At 36.1% G+C, this 10,122-nt stretch overlaps 1 pseudogene; it reads right to left on the reverse strand.

Moving 5' to 3' along the window:
• Positions 1–4,694: 4,694 nt before the first annotated feature.
• On the reverse strand, positions 4,695–5,238 carry LOC123834611 (large ribosomal subunit protein uL5-like; annotated as a pseudogene).
• Between the last annotated feature and the right edge of the window lie 4,884 nt (positions 5,239–10,122).

The raw sequence follows: 10,122 nt of genomic DNA on the forward strand, positions 1-10,122 counted from the left end.
TGTATAATTTATGACTCTGAAAGTTTAACTTTTTTTCTTTCTTCTTGGACTGTAAGCATAGTGTTCAATTTCAGCTAATCCTTTCATCTTCTTTCAATCTAGATTGTGAAGGTCGAGCTGCATATAATATTCCTTATAAAATCAGAACCAAGGTCAGCCTTTGAATTTTATGAACAAAATTTCCCACCAGAGAGAAGAATAAGACCTGGGAATCAATCCAGCCTCTGAAACTACCATGAGCTAATTACTGAAACTCTTCTCTGAAGGTCCTGGTTTAAAAAATAAAATAAATTCTATAATAAAAATTTTATAGCTGCAAATACAAGTTAAAAATAGTAACCAAATGTTTTTTTTAAGCTGTGATAATTTAATATAAGTAGTTTTGTGCAAAAATGACCACAGTGTGTCTTCAGCAATTATTTGGATCTTTTACTCTGGACGCAATGCATTTGTAAGCCCGTGCACAGCATTTTGACATGACATATCCTATAAAGATCCTTATTTATGCTTTCATGTCATTTTGTTTATGCAAGTTCAGAATAGATTCTCTTCTTAATGGGTATTTTAAAGAAAAATTCTTAAATCACCATATTTACTTATCTTTTTCCAGTATTATTGAGAAACAGTTGACATACATCATTGTAAAGTTTAAGGCATACATTATGATGGTTTGATTTATACATATTGTGAAATGCTTACCATAGTAGGTTCAATTAAAATCCATCTTCTCATATACATACAAAAAATTTAAAAAGAGAAAAGGAAAAAAAAATCTTGTGAGGAAAACTCTTAGGATTTTCTCTATTAGCAACTTTCCTATATAGCATACAACAGTATTAGGTGTAGTCATCGTGTTGTACATTACATCCCTAGTATTTATTTGTCTTATAACTGGAAATTTTTATCTTTTGACTACCTTCTTCCAATTCTCCTTTCCTGTACCCTCTGCTTCTGGTAACTACAAATCTGTTCTCTTTTGCTATGAATTTGTTTTTGTTTGGTTGGTTGGCTTGGTTTTGTTGTTAGATTCCACACATAAGTGAGATCATATAGTTTTGTCTTTCTCTGTCTGACTTATTTTATTTAGTATAATGCCTTTAGGGTCCATCAATGTTGTCACAAAATGGCAGTATTTCCTTTCCTTTTATTGCTGAATAATATTCCCTTGCATATACGTGTATATACCACAATCCTGTACCCATTCATCCATCAGTGGACACTTCATTGTCACCATGTCTTGGCTATGGCAAATAACGCTGCTATGCACATGGAGGAGCAGATACCTTTTCAAGTTAGTTTTTTTATTCTTTTTCGGATATATTCCCAGAAGTAGAATTGCTGGATCATATGGTAGTTCTATTTCTAATTCTTTGAGGATCCTTCATATTGTTTTCCACAGTGGCTGTACCAATTTACAATCCCACAAATAGTGCAAAAGAGTTCCCTTTTTTTCTTATCCAGGCCAGCATTTGTTATCTCTTATCTTTTTGGTGATGGGCATTCTAACAGGCTTGAGGTAATATCTCAATGTGGTTTTAATTTGCATAACTACTGGTGTTGAGAATCTTCTCATGTACCTTTTGGTCTTTGTATATCTTCTTTGACAAAATGTCTATTCAGGTCCTTTGCCCATTTTTTAACTGGGCTATTAGTTTATTATTATTATTATTACTTTTTACTATTGAGTTGTATGAGTTTTTATGTATTTTAGATATTAATCCCTTATCAGATACTGGTTTGCAATATTTTTTTCTTATTCTGTAGTTTGCCTTTTAACTTTGTTGATGGTTTTTTCTGCTGTGCAGAAGCTTCTTAGTTTGATGTAGTCTCACTTGCTTATTTTGATTTTGTTCCTTGTGCTTTAGGTGTCATAGCCAAAAAAATCATTATCTAGGATTTTTGTGATTTCAGATCTCATATTTAAGTCTTTAAATCTCAATAATTTTTGTGAGTGATGTAATTTATGTGTCTAGTTTCAGTTTCTTACATGTGAATATCCAGTTATTTAACCCAACACCATTTATTGTAGAAACCGTCTTTTCTCCATTGAGTATTCTTGGCTCCCTTGTCAAATATTAATTGACTATATATGCTTGGGTTTATTTCTGGACTCTTGATTCTAGCCCACTGGTCTTGTGAAAATAAATAAAGGAAACTTAATTTAAAATGTAGGTGGGAAGCTCTGAAGGGAGAGCTCACACACACTACAACTTGCTATAAAAAAGCATATCTCGAATTCCCCAACTGGAAGCTTACTTTGCACACCTCAGCAAGAGGAAAGAATTTCTCACACAGAAGTCATCCATGCATGTATGCAGGGATCAAGTTCATGATTTATGAGTGTCGTGTGCTATTCAAATTTCAGAATACTCCATATTTTATTTTCCATTGCCTTATTGGTGGTCATTTAGTTTATTGAAATTTTCATTATTAGAAAGAATTAATCTTGAATATGTATCCTTATGCATATGCTTGAGTGATTTCAGTGTATCTAGTTCTTTCAGTTTTATTATGTAGTGGTGTTAGGCTCTCCAAAGTGATGGGGCCATTGTATAATCCTTCTATGGGGTATGAGAGATAATGCTTGTCCATATTTTTTTTTTAAGATTTTATTTATTTATTTATTTGAGAGAGAGAGAGAGAGAGAAACAGCATGAGAGGGGATAGGGTCAGAGGGAGAAGCAGGCTCCCCGCTGAGCCGGGAGCCGACGTGGGACTCGATCCCAGGACTCCGGGATCATGACCTGAGCTGAAGGCAGTCGCTTAACCAACTGAGCCACCCAGGCGCCCTGCTTGTCCATATTTTTATCAGCAGTTTTTAACACTTTATCAAAGTTTTATAAAATTTTAATTTAAGAAAATTGTATAGTTTTTGAATGGTGCTTAATTATTTTAGGTTGTCTTTCCCAGATTACCAAAGAAGTTGAATAAATTCTGATATATTAGTAACCAATAAGATTTCTTCTACAAAATATATATATTTTTATATTTTTTTAAGATTTTATTTATTTATTTGACAGAGAGAGAGAGAGAGAGAGACAGCGAGAGAGGGAACACAAGCAGGGGGAGAGGGAGAGGGGAGAAGCAGGCTTCCCGCCGAGCAGGGAGCCCGATGCGGGGCTTGATCCCAGGACCCGAGGATCATGACCTGAGCCGAAGGCAGACGCTTAACGACTGAGCCACCCAGGTGCCCCCAAATATATATATTTTTATATTACTTTTGCTAATTTGTAAAAGTTATTTATATATACCTGATAGTAATTATTTGTTTGTTTTATTTGTTGCAAATAACTTTTCATGGCTAAGATTATCCTTCAAATTACTTTTGTTTTTTTATCTTATAAAAGATAATCTAATGTAAATAAATGTCAATATTTATTTTCATGGATTGTATTTAATGTTGGGAATTAAGATCACTGGCCTCCACACAGCTTGATTATCAGGATTAAGAACCCAGATCATCTATGACAACTATTTATTTCAGCAAATTCTTGCCCAGAAAGCTAAGGCTATAAATGAATAAATCTCTTTATTGTCAGCAAACTAATTTGTGTAACTGGACAAACTCCTATTAGAAGAATAGAAAGCTAAAATAAGCAAACAACTCACTTAGGAAATAATAATTTACTTATCAAGATTTGCTTCACTATCCTCACCTCATAGTGTCCATCAATTTTATACTATTATATCGCTGACTTGGTCTGATTACAACCAGTTTCTTACCTTGAAACCTCAAGCCACTTGGGAACATACTCAAAGATGTGTTAATATCTTCCATGACCAACCAATTTCTTCTAAGAATTATTAAGACTGTCAGAATGGTGTCCTCTCTTAATAAAATAAATTGAATAAAATTAATTTGTTTGAGTAATCAATTATGTTGTGTGATTTTCTGGAGAAACCAGTTAACAATCCTGGAAGTCACACTGAGATCCCATCAAAACACCCTTACTTCTATACTTCAAAATTCCCAACTTGGAAGCTGTATTCCTTGGAGAGCCCTTGGGTCTCCTTTCAGAAGTACCCCTAAGTGGTGATAGTGGGATAAGATAAGATAAGATAGTGAGGTTAAGTGAGATAAGTGCATTGTATCGGATTCCCAAATCCTTTCATCAAGCTTGCAAATATTTTTGCTAGGAATAAGCAGCCCTTTTAGGAATCCTTGATTACCTGATGATATATAAAAACTCTTGTTATGGGCAGAAACCAGCCTAATTAGTAATAACATGACTATCTGTTCTTGCCACATTTTGGGGTGAGTCATTAAGAGAAATGTCATAGAAAAGAGAATGTACCTAGGACCAATGTGGCCATCTCTCAAGCTGGATGTAAAAACACGAATTTAGATTTCAACAGAGCATTGTTCTTTACAGACAAATTTTCCCTTGTGAGAAATTTCCCCAGTCTCATCTTGTTTTGTCCTTAAGAGTCTGGTCTGGAAGTGACCTTCTCTCTAAAAATTCTGTCTGCCAGGAATTGAAAATTTGTCAGGTCTGCAGCAGAGGAAGCCAGCCATATACAGTTAGAGGCCTGGGAAATAAGATACACTAAGAACATAGTCAATGAATAATGTCTAGACTCTCAGAGGTCTGTCTTCTAAGTTGTATACGTTCTGTGTCAGATTGTTGCTTTTTTTTTTTTTTTTAATATTTTACTGAAAAGTTTTTATTGGTCTTTTGGGTAGAAGTGGGAATTTATTTTCCAGGAAGCATGATCCCATCATGCTTCTGCAGGAACCAGTGCATGGCCTCTTCCTTGCTGATTCTGTTTCTGTGTTTAGCCACAATGCAGGCTGTCCTGTGCTTTTTGTCTGTAATGGTGAAACCTGGCCTACCCAAAACCACATAGAAATCCAGACTGTAGATACCAATGCTTGGGTTATATTTGATCTGCAGACTGATGTGCTCCTGATCTCCAAATGATAGATTCTAGTACTGCAGAAGTTGTTTCTGTTAACTCAAACACAGGCACCTTTAGACCTTTCTCCAGGATTTCCTCTGCCTTGACCCCATGGAATGTACAGTGGACAGCAAGTTTTTCATTTCTGTTGATGCCAAAGGATCTGATGCTTTATCTGGCTTTGAAGAACACAGGGGTCTAGCCTGTGAGCTGTCCCAGCACCTTGGCTGCCAGAGTCAGTCTGTCTCCACTCTCTCCCAACCCACAGATGCTGAGGCAGAGCTTGTGGCTGGGAAGTTCCCACATGGGGTTCTCCTTTTCACCTTGATCCTGTGCCATGATGGAGAACAGGAAGAGCCAGATTACTGCTGTGTATTCAAACTATGGTTCTAATTCTTTCACTTATCTTTAAAAATGGTATCATATCACCAAAGACACTTGAGAATTAAATGGCCCTTTGGGAATCTTCCAATATGAACAAAATATTCATTTGAGAACTACCAATAAGGAAGGAGAAGGGGTGTAAAATTCCAAACAGCCAATGATCTGCATTTTTATGTGAAAGTTCTTAAAGAAATTCGGATTCCAGGTTGTTTCAGTGAAATATATATTATAGAAATATAGATATATAAAGTTTTATATCCCCCTACACTACCCAAATCACAACTTGAAGAACACAATGGTCTTTATTAGTGGCTAACATTCCATAACCCTCTTTATAACCCATTTTCTTTTCATTTTCTCAGACCAGAAACATCTACAGCTTAATTGCTTAAAGTTGATCCTTCTTTGAAACAGGCAACAGCCTCATGGTTGATTTTAAGCCCTGGTCTCATTCTGTGCTGAAAACTATTATCTCAGAATTTTTAAAATTCTGAAAATATATAATTCAACACTTCCAAATCTATAACAGTTAGTTCATATCCTAATAGCAATATCAGATTTCTTTTAAAAAGGTGTACGAAAATAGAGTGGGAAGACTCTGAGGGTGATTTATAAGACTACAAATTGCATAGAACACCAGGCAGATTTGAATAATCTGATGTTGGACAACATCTTTTGAAGGTTTTACCCAGAGTCACTTTCTATAAAAATAGATTGAACTTTAATTCAATCCTGCAGGTAAGAAAAAAAATAAATCCACTGGAAACTTCTGGAATAAGTTAACAACACTACACACCATTTAGGAGTAGATTTTGAAGCAGATGTGACATTGTCTTTCTTTTCACTTTTTATGATCAGCCTTAAGCCACAACTAAATGGATTTAATCTGCAGGCTAAAACTAGACTGGTAAATGGCCCAACTGCCAGATCCTTAACTTCTCATTGGACATTTTAAAAGAGCCTTAGAACAAAAACAGACCCCATCCATTAAGCTTCTGAGGAGGGAATATTCTGATAAAGACACCTGAGGATACTGTAAGCAACAAGGACATTAGATAAATAGTCGTGCTGTGCTGGCTAAGAATCTCGTGGACTAAAATAAAGTTGGTGACCAGTAAAACTACTCCAAGAAGATATTGAGAACTTTATTTCTTATTTTTCTTTACTGTCACCCAGATTCCCTTGCTATGAGTTATTTTAATAAACCAGAAATGACTTTTTAGACAGTAACATCACAACATGCCAGGCAATCAAAAATCTAATACCTCTTCTGGTTCTGGAAAATATGGAGTAGATGCATTTATTTCTATCTCTTCAACCAAGTAAAGCTAAAACCCCTGGATGTTATATACAAAACCAGTTAGAAGAGACTGTTAATGGCAAGAAGAAGAAGGCAGATTGACTAGAAAGCCTGAAATGTGAAGAACAACATACTGGTGAGTCTGTTGTGTTTTCTTTTTGCCTCCTATATATTTCTGACTGCTGAAGAAGCCCACAACTAGAAGTTCCAATTGGCACCAAAAAAAAAAAAAATTTTTCAGGAAAAGTTTGTTCTCTCCTGCCAAAGAACCATATAAGCAGCAGCCTAGAAATACAGAAAAATGTTATAATTAACACCTACTCCAACAAAAACATTGAGGAACACACACACACACACACAAGGAAGGTGGAGTGAAGAGTCTAGACTTCACTTTCACTCATAGTAATGAGAAACCTCCCTCTTCCCCACTGAGGTGATGTCAGTGGAGGCTGAGAGGATAGCCCAATTTACCAATGCCCAGTGGTGACTGATATTTTTCTCAGTAATTGTTCGATTTATTTGCATTTTATATTGCTTACCTAGTATTTTTCCAATGTCTCCTGTTTTCAGTTCTAATATTTATTTATATCATATATGTATATAATATATATTATATAATATATATATTTTGCCAGAAATTTGCTTTATATCGAATCATTTCTAGAAACAGATTATTTTGATCTTCTTTATGTAATTATTTTGTTTTCCACATTCACTCATATTTTGTCTTATACATACTTAATAGTTTTTAGATTCATAAACATTTTACTCTGACTTAATGAACTGAATTAAGCATTAGTTAGGAATATGTTTAGAGATAACAGTAAAAGCCATATAATAAGCCATATGATAACTAAATAGGACTTCAGTTTTCTCTTATTCTCAGAAAGACTGGAGATAGAGGAGGTTATGTAATCAAGATGGCAACGTAGATTGGTTCCAACCTCAGTCTCTCTCACAAGCAGAACAACTAGCAACTATTCATAGACAAGATGCCATTTTGAAAACCCCATCCCCAGGGATGGGGATGAAACATCCTCCTGGACCACAAAGACTGAGAAGGACCACATTAGAAGGTTAAGAGGAGCAGAGCAGCTGTACTTGGACCATATCACTGCTCCCCCAGGCTGACAGAGTACTGCACTGAGAGGCCCTCCCCCACCCCAGCCTATGGTTTCTCCAGTGGGTAAAGAGAACCCAAGGTGGATATGTAGGCCCCCAGCATTGTGAGATGCTTCCTGGGAGACCACTTGGGTCTTGCCTCATGGTGATCACCGGGGAAATCTGGGACTAGCCCATGGGAGATCAGTTAGAGATGGAGAAGGTGGTGGAGCTTACAGCAATCAGTGCCCAGATCTTAGGGGACCAAGTTCCTGCTTGCAGCTGTGTCCAAGCAGAGAGACCCTCGCCAGAGGTGCCCAGAAGTGAGATTGCTGGATCACATGATAGTTCTTTTTTTAATTTTTTGTACAATCTTCGTACTGTTTTCTACAGCTGCTGTATCCCACCAATTAATGGGTTCCAGTTTCTCCACAACCTTGCCTACTCTTATTATCTTGAAAAAATCTTTTTAGGCCCACATGCTGAAATTTATTCTCCTTTTCCATACCTGGACCAGTGGAAGGGAATGCCTATCTTTTAATTGTTTTGCTGAAGGAAGGAAAGCCTCCCACTTAGGGGAAGATCCAGGTATAATTCCCCTTCCCAGATTTTATATTGAGAAGATTTCTCTTGTAATAAAACTTAGAAGAAGGAGGCCTGGGGCTTTCTGCTCTACCTTCCCATATTATCTTAGTGTTATAGACTCCTGGGTTTCTATTAGGGTGGGGGGAGGGGGGAGAGTTCACCTTATGAGACAAAAGAAGGGATGGCTAGGCACCCTCCTTTCTGTTTTTATCTAATAAAATGCTAACCTGAAACACACACGTGTATGTGAAGAATGGAATATTCAGCCATAAAAAGAAGGAAATTCTGCCATTCATGATAACATGGGTGGAACTTGAAGGCATTATGCTAAGTGAAATAAGTCAGACAGAGAAAGAAAAATACTGTATGATTTCACTTACATATGGAATATAAAAAATCTAAACTTATGGAAACAGAGAGTAGATTGGTAATTGCCAGTCATACAGGGTAAAGTGGGCGGGGGGGGATGGGTGAATGTGGTCAAAGGATACAAACTTCAGTTATAAAATAAATTCCAAGGTTGTAATATACTGTATGGTCACTATAGTTAACAATAGCATATAGTATATTTAAAATTACTAAGTTTAAATTGCTAAGTTAAAAGTTCTTAACATATACACAAAAAAGTAACTGTGTCAGCTGATGGATATATTAACTAACCTTATAATGGTAATCATTTCACAATATATACATATATCAACTCATCACATTGTATACCTTAAACTTACACAACAATATATATCAATTATATATATCAACAAAGATGGAAAAATTTAAATAATTAAGAAAAAAGACTGCTGAGGGTCATTTCAAGGCAAGTTGAATCCACAGTACTTCTTTTTCTTAAAAAAAGATTTTATTTATTTATTTGACAGAGAGAGAGAGAGCATAAGCAGGGGGAGAGGCAGAAGGAGAAGCAGGCTCCCCGCTGAGCAGGGAGCCTGATAGAGGCTCGATATCAGGACCCTGAGATCATGACCTGAGCTGAAGGCAAATGCTTAACCAACTGAGCCACCCAGGTGCCCCTGAATCCACAGTACTTCTATGTAGGCATGAATTCTATCCTCCAAATCACCCCATCCTCTAAAATAGATGTTAACACTATTTCAGTAGTTCTATAGCCAATAAGAAGGAAGGCATCAGAAGAAATTAAGGATGCTTCCAAAATTTGCACAAAAATTTAAATATCAATGGTGAAAATACAGTCATATGTCTATGTCTAGTTATGGCTATCATAAACAGGTTTTCAGGTAGAAAATGTAGTCTCTAGGCTGAAGGTCATATACCAAGCTAAAAATCAGTAATTATATTACCATGGAAGAAGGGTAGAGAGGGATTTGTGTGACTTTACATCCTGTGCTAAAAATACTTACCGAATGATTGTCAGTCCATTTTCTGGTATAATATCTGCATTTGAAGTTCATGTTGTAGGCTGAATTGTGTTGCTCACCAATATTTATATGTTGAAATCCTAACTCCCAGTACCTCAGAATGTAAATGTGTTTGGACCCAAAAAGATATTTAAAGAGGTAATAAAGTTAAAAATCAGGTTTTTCAGGGTGGGCCTCTATCCTATCTGACTGGTGTCCTTATAAGAAGATTAGGGCACAGGTGTAGATATACGCCCTCAGGGAAAAGACACAGCCAGAAGGAAAGCATCTGCAAGCCAAGGAGAGAGGCTTCACCACACCTGCCAACACTTTAACTTCTAGCCTCAAGAACTGTACTTTGTTTAAATGTTTTCAAAGAAATAAGATGCTTAACAGTATTAAAAAGTTATAAATTTTTGTAAAGTTGATTATTCCTTTAAATTATTTTGAGCATGTGATTATCTCTAACTTTCTCTTTGCTTT

The sequence above is a fragment of the Mirounga angustirostris genome, unplaced genomic scaffold, assembly GCF_029215605.1.
Source record: "Mirounga angustirostris isolate CCGP_5_RB_7025 unplaced genomic scaffold, mMirAng1.0.hap1 SCAF_1, whole genome shotgun sequence".
NCBI lineage: Eukaryota > Metazoa > Chordata > Mammalia > Carnivora > Phocidae > Mirounga > Mirounga angustirostris.